Source organism: Pteronotus mesoamericanus, unplaced genomic scaffold, assembly GCF_021234165.1.
Source record: "Pteronotus mesoamericanus isolate MK-2021 breed Mesoamerican mustached bat unplaced genomic scaffold, CSHL_Meso_final contig_173, whole genome shotgun sequence".
NCBI lineage: Eukaryota > Metazoa > Chordata > Mammalia > Chiroptera > Mormoopidae > Pteronotus > Pteronotus mesoamericanus.
Window position 1 is genome coordinate 5,309,583 of NW_026555072.1, and position 8,087 is coordinate 5,317,669.

The following is an 8,087-nucleotide window of genomic DNA, read 5'->3' on the forward strand; positions in this document are numbered from 1 at the left end:
GCCCGCATTGTTACCGCACAAATGGACCCATGGCCGGGGCGTTGCCCAGATGCTATTACCGAAACAACGACACCCCCTTCCCCGGGGTCCCTCGGTTGTAGGTCCTTTGCCCACCGCCCTTGGAATTATGGCTCTGAATGGCAAAGTTAGGTGAAAAGGAAAGGAGCTATTTATTCAAAAGTTATACAGGTTTGATTAATGGCTAAATGTCACCCTTAAACCTCAAAATCCCTTTAAAACAATCACCAGCCCACACACCGTCCTGCCTTCCCCCCTTTGTCCAGTTAGGCCAGTCAGGCCTGTCAGGGGTACCGTCCTTCAGAAGAAGAAGAACATAAATCCGGGACTGGGCTAGGCAGGCCTCTTGCGGGTCTCAGCACCATCCACTGCGTCGCTGCGATCTCCAGCTCTTAATCTACAACCACGTGGCAACTTCTCATGGCGCACTAGCAAGAGTCCTTTCTCCCCTCTTTCTTCCCACGTGGTCTTCACACTGTTTCCCAGAGACTGTGTCCCTTGTTTTTCTCCTGCAGGTCCCTGTCTCTCCTCCTCCTCTCTAGTTACATTCTGCATTAAGTCTTTTAAACCTTTCTGATTAGCCTTGGTGATATGCAAAATAACCCTTTTTGCATATGAGGAATGTAGCTATCCTGTTATTGACATGCCAAATATCTCTCAATGGCCTTGCTCAAGGCTCCCATCCCCCATGGTGACCCTCCCTGGGGTGGGGAGAATATATTTTTCTTGGACACCCCAATCTCTGGACCCCATTACAAATACCCTTTGGGGAGGGCCCTGGCTGTACCCCGTTACAACATGACAGACTATATTGACATATATCCTTTAGGTAAGCTTTGTTTTTTTAATTTCTAAATAAACTACAGTTGTCTCCATTTTCCTGCCACCACTTTCCCCTGCCCCACCCACCCCCACCTCCCACCCTAGGCAAACTTTTTCTTAATAGTCTTCCAAGTGCAGGTGACAATGGCTTCAAAATCACACACACAGCAATTTGGGAAAGGGTTCAAATCCAGGGGAAGAGAATTGGCTGCCTGCCCTGGGTGGGGCAGTGTCTTCTTTAGCTCCTGGCCATCCAGGTGATTATGCCACAGCAGATTGCTGGAAAGACTGGTCTTCTTTAATTTCTCTTTGTTTGTCTTTTTAAAGATTTTATTTATTTACTTTCAGAGAGAAGGAAAAGGAGGGAGAAAGAGAGGGAGAGAAACAGTGACATGCCAGAGAAACATCTATCAATTGCCTCTCATACCCCCAACTGAGGACCTGGCCTGCAACCCAGGCATGTGCCCTAACTGGGAATTGATCTGGGAACATTTTAGTTTGCAGGATGATGCCTTACTCACAGAGCCACACCAGTCAGGGCTGTTGTTTTGGTTTTTCAAATAGCCTAATGTTCTGTAGGTTTCCACATTGAATGTAGGGTCTCAAAACTTTTGCAATAGATGTCCTCTCATAGCACCCTCAAAGAACTCACTTCCACCACTGTCAGATACACTAGATATTCTGGACTGAGAAATGTTATTTTGTAATTTTCTTATGTGCAAAAAGACTTATATCAGGGAATGGTGCTGTTGGCAGCCTTCCTGTCTCATGACATACTCAGGGCTGACTGCTTTGACCACATCTTTGCTTTTAGTTTCCTGAGGAAGTGTGTGAATTAAAAAAAAAAAGTCTCTGGCTGGTGTGGCTCAATGGATTGAGCACCAGCCTGTGAACCAAAGGGTCTCCCGTTTGATTTCCAGTGCTGGGCACAAGTCTGGGTTGTGGGCTGGGTCCCCAGTGCAGAGCAAACAAGAGGCAACCACACATTGATGTTTCTCTCCCTCTTTCTCCTTCCCCTCTCTCTAGAAATAAATAAATAAAATATTTTTTAAATTTTTAAAAAGAGAAAGAAACTAGCCATAAATGATAAAGCCACAGAAGGAGTTTCCCTGAGACCCATAAATAAGCTCTGTATGGCCTCTGATTAGCAAAGTGCTGCAACAAGTTTTGTCCGTGACTTTGAAGATTTGTATCTGACTGAGGGCTCTTTCCTTTGCTCCACCATTTCTGACATGTGATTAATTTTCTCCTCTGTGTACTTGTTAAAGTAGAGAATATTCACTGATCTGAGTGCTTATTTTTCCTTTTGTTAAATTCTTGGATGACATTATTAATAACCTTGTATTCTTCCTTCTGTGCCTTCCCTTGAAAAATGAATGATTTCTCTCTTGCTCTGGGGTTTTCTGGTTACAATAACAGATGATGGCTTTCAAGTCTTTTTCTGGTTCTAGGCCATTAGAACACTACTTTTTTTGAAGGAAGTATTGTTACTGGAAGCTCGGTTCTTCTTACTAATGCAGTAAAGAATTACAGATCAGGGAGCTGAAGTGGATGAGTAAGAGTTTTATTAATACATTCTCCAGGGAGAAAATCGGCCTGCAGAGGTTGATGAGAAGGGATTAACAGAGAAGAAGCTACAGAAGAGCCTAGGCTGGGCTGCCTTACCCCACTGAGCAATCAGAGAAAAGGGGCCTTGGGGCATAGGATCAGGGGATCAGTCTGGGTCAAGCTGCCAGCTGCCCATTGCCTTAGAGCTTAGGAGACTTGTGCCAGTGAAGAAAGGAGTTGGGAGTGGGGAGAGGGAGAGGAAGAATAAAGGAAAGGATATGAGGGGGGCTGCTCTCCAGAGGGAGAGCATATGCAGGCTGGGTCCTTAGTCTTGAGGCTTTTATCTCTTTCTTACAGGCAGGAATCTTAGGGGAAGTCTCAGGGGAGGGTACCGCATAGTACAGTACGTGTCAGTTCTCCAGGTGTGCCCTTTCAGGGTAATGGTCTCCACTGATTGGTTAGTGGCAGGGCAGGGGCTCATTAGTCATTGCAGCTGATTCTGGCATTGCCCACCTGGTTTTGCTGTTTTTCTGTGCCTGGAGCTGAAATGCAACTGAGGCCTAGATGTTATATTCAGGGAGGTGAACTTTCGTATCTGGTTGTAAATTGTTTGGCTATTGTGTTCAGCTGTCTGTCTCAGTTTCCCTATTCCACTTGCCAAGGAATTTTCCTAGCTTTTTACTATCCTGCCTCAGTAAGAGGCAGGGTAAGTTTAATTTCTCTAGCAATGCTAAGTACTCCTGACAAAATCAGAAAAATTCAGCTGTATTTTTTATTTTAGTTGTTTCCTTGGGCAATTAACTTTTTCAACCACTGTTCTCTAGTGGAGATTTATGTTCCGTTCCAGAGTTTGTAACTTAAGAAGGAACAAAATAATATTATTAGCAATGTTGTGTGTTGTTTATAAGAATTATTATTTTAATATAAATATTTGAGGTAAAATAATAAGCATAATTTTACATTCTGATCCTTGGCATAAAGGAAAGGCAGCAAATAATGTTGACTGAATGAATTAAGTAGCTAAATCATTCTTTACTCAATTAATGACTGGTTACTACATAACTTGCTACTCTGCCCCTTCACCTTTCCCAATGTCTTATTTTTCTTTTTTTACTCCTCACCCAGGCATATATCCAGTGATATTTAGAGAGACAGAGAAAGAGGTGAGGGAGAGAGATACCAATCAATTGCCTCCTACACAAGCCCCAAATAGGGATTGAACCTGCAACCTAGGCATGTGCTCTGATTGGGGATTGAAACTGCAACCTTTCTGTTTACACAACTTTCCAAACAACTGAGCCACATCACCCAGTGCCCCCCATATCTTATTAATGGCTCCCTTGCTGTTAGTAATTTAAGAACATCACAAGATTGGGACTTTTTGCTTAGATAATACATTTCAGATGGATTCTGGAAAACTGGCAAATGTCAATTAAGGATAAGAATTCTTACTAAGGTCAGGTCTTTGTAGCGCCTGGTCAAGAAAGGGAGGTAAGTTTTACATTGCCCTTTGCTTTTCAATGTCACCATAAGAATGTCCAAACCTGTGCAGAGTTTTAAAAACAGTTTATTAAAGTTTATTTGAGCTAAACAGAGGATATGCCTGGAAGCAAGATCTCAAGAGACAGAAAAAAACGCTTCCCAGAATGACAGTTTGCAGTTGAATATATTTGGAATTAAGGATGACACTTAAGGAAGATTACAGGAAAATGGGAGAAGGAAAGGTGGGGAAATCTCTGTGATTGGATTACAGGATAATTAACAAGATTATGTGCCATCTTGAGGTGGCGATGCTTCCCAGGGATCTGATGCATAAAACCAATGGACAGGGCTTGCTCAAGCAATGATAAACTTTTGTTAGGGAAGTAATAGGCTTGAGGCATGACTACCCATCCTGACCTTCCCAGTTAAAAATTTATCATCAGATCATTCTGTGAGGATATTTTTGGTTAGATTTACCACAGAGTCCCTTTTTCATTCACAAAAAATTCAGATTATCATGATGTCCTGCAAGAGTTCAAGCTGGGGCAGGTTAACACAGGATTCAGGAAGGCAGAACATACGCGGAGCCATTGGGCTGTCTGACATGCCTTTATTCTAGGGTGGGATGATCCACACACACACCAGTGGAAAGTCCTGACTCCCTTATATACTAAGTAAACACAAAGCCAGCAAGGTACCAATACTGACCTTCTAGTTATATGACAGAGCTTAATTCTATGCATGAAGGCCCTAACTCAAGGTTACATGAACACTGCTGAATCATAATCGCCTGGACATGCAGGTGAGGAAGCCTGACTGACTCCATTGTCCCTACACATGAGAAAAATATTTTTAAGAATTAGTTCTTTGGATTGTGACTCTGGTTAAAATTTAGATTGGGGGTATCCATTGGTTATTGATTCTTTCCTTCCCAGGGACAGGTATTGCTTTCCTATTTGTCTCACTGTATGTCCTGAAAACTTGGCTTGGCTCTCTGCCTGCCCCAGGGGGCACAGAGTTTTTCAATTCTGCATGTGCAAGTGGCTCAACTTTCAGATTGGGGGCACTGAAAATATGACTAGACAGAAATTTGGGTTGCATCCCATTTACAGCTAGCATCTTACTGACTGTTGCCAGATATCAGAGGAATAGTCTTTCTTTTGTTTATCTTTGAGAGTAGCTCTAAGTCTTGGGATAACATTATCTTTTGTACCCTTTTTGCAAATGCCTCTTGTGTTCATGGGTAAGCCATAAAAGGTGTATTGGTTTTGGTTTTGAGTCATTTGATAGGTACACCTTTAGTTTAAAAGAAAAAGGATACACTTCCCATCAAGATGGCAGAGTAGGCAAACCTTGTGCTTGCTTCCTCCCACAACTACATCAAAATAACAGCTAAATTACAGAACAAGAATCATTTAGAATTTCCTGAACATTGACTGAGCAGAAGTCCTATAACTAACAATATCAAGAGGAAGACACATCAAGACTGGTTCAAAGCAACCATTTTGTCAAATGAGGAGCAGGAGGAGGAAGCCACTGCTGTGGAGTGGTGGCCAGGTACGGGGAGTACCTGGTGAAGTATGTGATGGGATCAGTAACATGTCTGCGGAGAAGGGCCCTGGGATGAGATTAAGAAATCTGCAGGCAAAGTAATGGCAGATAGACTAGAAACCACATACATGTCTACAATGGCAGGTCCAGGCCTAACTCCAGTAAGCCAATGTGGCCAGCATCAACCTTCCCACCCCTTACCACCACCCTTGTAGACCTCCAACACCAACAAGCTCAAGGAGCAGACCAACTGCAACATCTGTTCAAAGTGGTACGCAAGATACTATGGAAACATCAGTTTACATGACCTTTCCAGTAGCCTGTGGATGTAGTCAAGCTCAACCTCCCCATTACTATAAAATCATTAAAACACCTATGGATATGGGAACAATAAAGGAACACTTGGAAAATAACTATTACTGGGATGCCCTCAAGAATGTATCCAGCTCTTCAACACTATGTTACAAATTATTACATCGACAACAAGCCTGGAGATGACAGTCTTAATGGCAAAAGCTCTGGAGAAGCTCTTGGAAAAAAATCAACAAATTTCTGCCCACAGAAGAAATGGAGACCATGATAGTCCAGGGAAAAGGAAGAGTACGTTGGAGGAAAGAAGCAAGGATGGCAATACCCAGTATCTCTGTGATAGAAAGCACAAACATCAACTCCTCTATGCAGGCAGACCTCTCAGAAAAATCTACCTATGCAGCCCACACTCAAAACTCACTGTCCAGAACCCTGTCATGACAGTGGTGCCTCCCCAGCCACTGCAGACTCCCCCACCAGTGTCCCTTATTCCCACCCGTGTCAGCCTCCTGTCCGTTCAGAGCCATCCACACATTGCAGCCTCCCCACAGCCTGTGAATACAAAGGAGGGTGTTAAAAGGGAAGTGGATATCACCCCGCCTACTACTATGGACCCAATCCAAAAGCCACCTTTGCTTCCCTGGGAGCCCAAGACCACCAAGCTGGGCCCCCAGTGGGAGAGCAGTAGGCCTGTGAAGGCCCCAGAGAAGCATGTGTCTAACTCACAGCAGCACCAGGCACCAGACAAAAGCAGCAAGGTCTCAGAGCAGCTCAAGCATTGCAGTGACATGCTCATGGAAATGTTCACTAAGAAGCATGTGTGCAGACTTTGCCTGGCCCTTGTACAGCCCATTAATATGGATGTGCTGGGCTTGCATGACCATTGTGACATCATCAAGTATCCCATGGACACAAGAACAATCAAGTCTCAACTGGAGGCTGGTCAGTATCACTATGCTCAGAAATTTGGTGCCAATGTCCAGTTGATGTTCTCTAACTGTTACAACTCTCCCAACCACGAGGTGGTGCTATGGCTGGAAAACCTCAGGATGTAGCTAAGATGCACTCTGCCAAGATGCCAGAGGAGCCCAAGAAGCCTGTGGTGGCTGTGTCCTTCCCAGTGGTGCCATCCCCCACCAAAGCTGTGACCTCATCTTCGTCTAGCGATAGCAGCAGCAACAGCTCTTTGGAGAATGACAGCTCAGGTGATGACTCTGAGAAGGAGGTGGCCCCGGAGGTGGTGGAGCTCCGGGAGCAACTTCGAATTGTACAAGAGCAGCTTGCAGCTGTCTCACAGGCCAAGAAAAACAAACCAAAGAAAGAAGAGAAAGACAAGATGGAAATTAAAGAAGAAAAGGACAAAAAGAAAGAGGAAGTAGAGGAGAATAAGAAAAGCAAGGGCAAGGACCTGCCTTCCCAGAAGACCAAGGAAAACAACAGTAGCAATAGTAAGACAAGCAAGAAGGAGCCAGTGCCCATGAAGAGCCAGCCCCCTCCAGGGTACAAGTCAGAGGTGGAGGACAAGGACAAGTCCATGTCCTATGAGGAGAAGTGCCAGCTCGCCCTGGACATCAGCAAGCTCCAGGGTGAGAAGCTAGGCCAAGTGGTACATATCATCCAGTTTAGGGAACCCTCACTCAAGGTGTTCAGCCCCGATGAGATTGAGGTTGACTTGGAGACCCTGCAGCTGTCCACCCTGTGGGAACTGCAGCACTATGTCAACTCCTGCTTGCAGAATAAACAGGAACCTCAACCTGAGAAAGCAGAAGTAACTCTTGGCTCCAACAAAATAAAGGACTTATCCTTGGAGTTGGAGAGCACCAGCAAGTCCAGCTCCTCTAATAGCAAAGACTCCAAAACAGGTCCTGCCTAATCATTGGACATGGACTGTTAATAAAATGGTTGTCTCAGAAACCTTCCCAGCAAACTCTAGCTTAAGTCCATTTTCTTCTGTGAAAGGACAGGACTCCACCAAATTATAGAATTCCTCAGAGCCCTGGGTCTTTGCCCAGGGTACATTAGTCATGTCCAGTAGAGCAGCACACACTTCATCCTGCCTCCAGGAAAGCTGTTTGCCTGGCTGGCCACCAGGGCTTCCTTTGTACAGACTACCTGGCTAACCCACTCAATCTCCTTGGCCATCTGGGCTCCTCTTATCACAGGTGGGCACAGGTAAACAAGTTCTTGGTGATTGCAGACACAGAACTGAACCGAACACACAGAGAGTTTATAGCAGAAAGAGAGAGAGCAGCTTTATTAAGTGACGGTACACTCCACTGAACATGGGAACGGGCCAACTCCAAGCAGAGGCTGACCTCAGGGGCTGGAGGGCTTCTATTTTTATAGGGCAGATATTT

General features: G+C 44.7%; 1 pseudogene; it reads left to right on the forward strand.

The window, feature by feature from the left end:
• The first annotated feature begins 5,469 nt into the window (after positions 1-5,469).
• On the forward strand, positions 5,470-7,603 carry LOC129065150 (bromodomain-containing protein 4-like; annotated as a pseudogene).
• Positions 7,604-8,087: the final 484 nt, after the last annotated feature.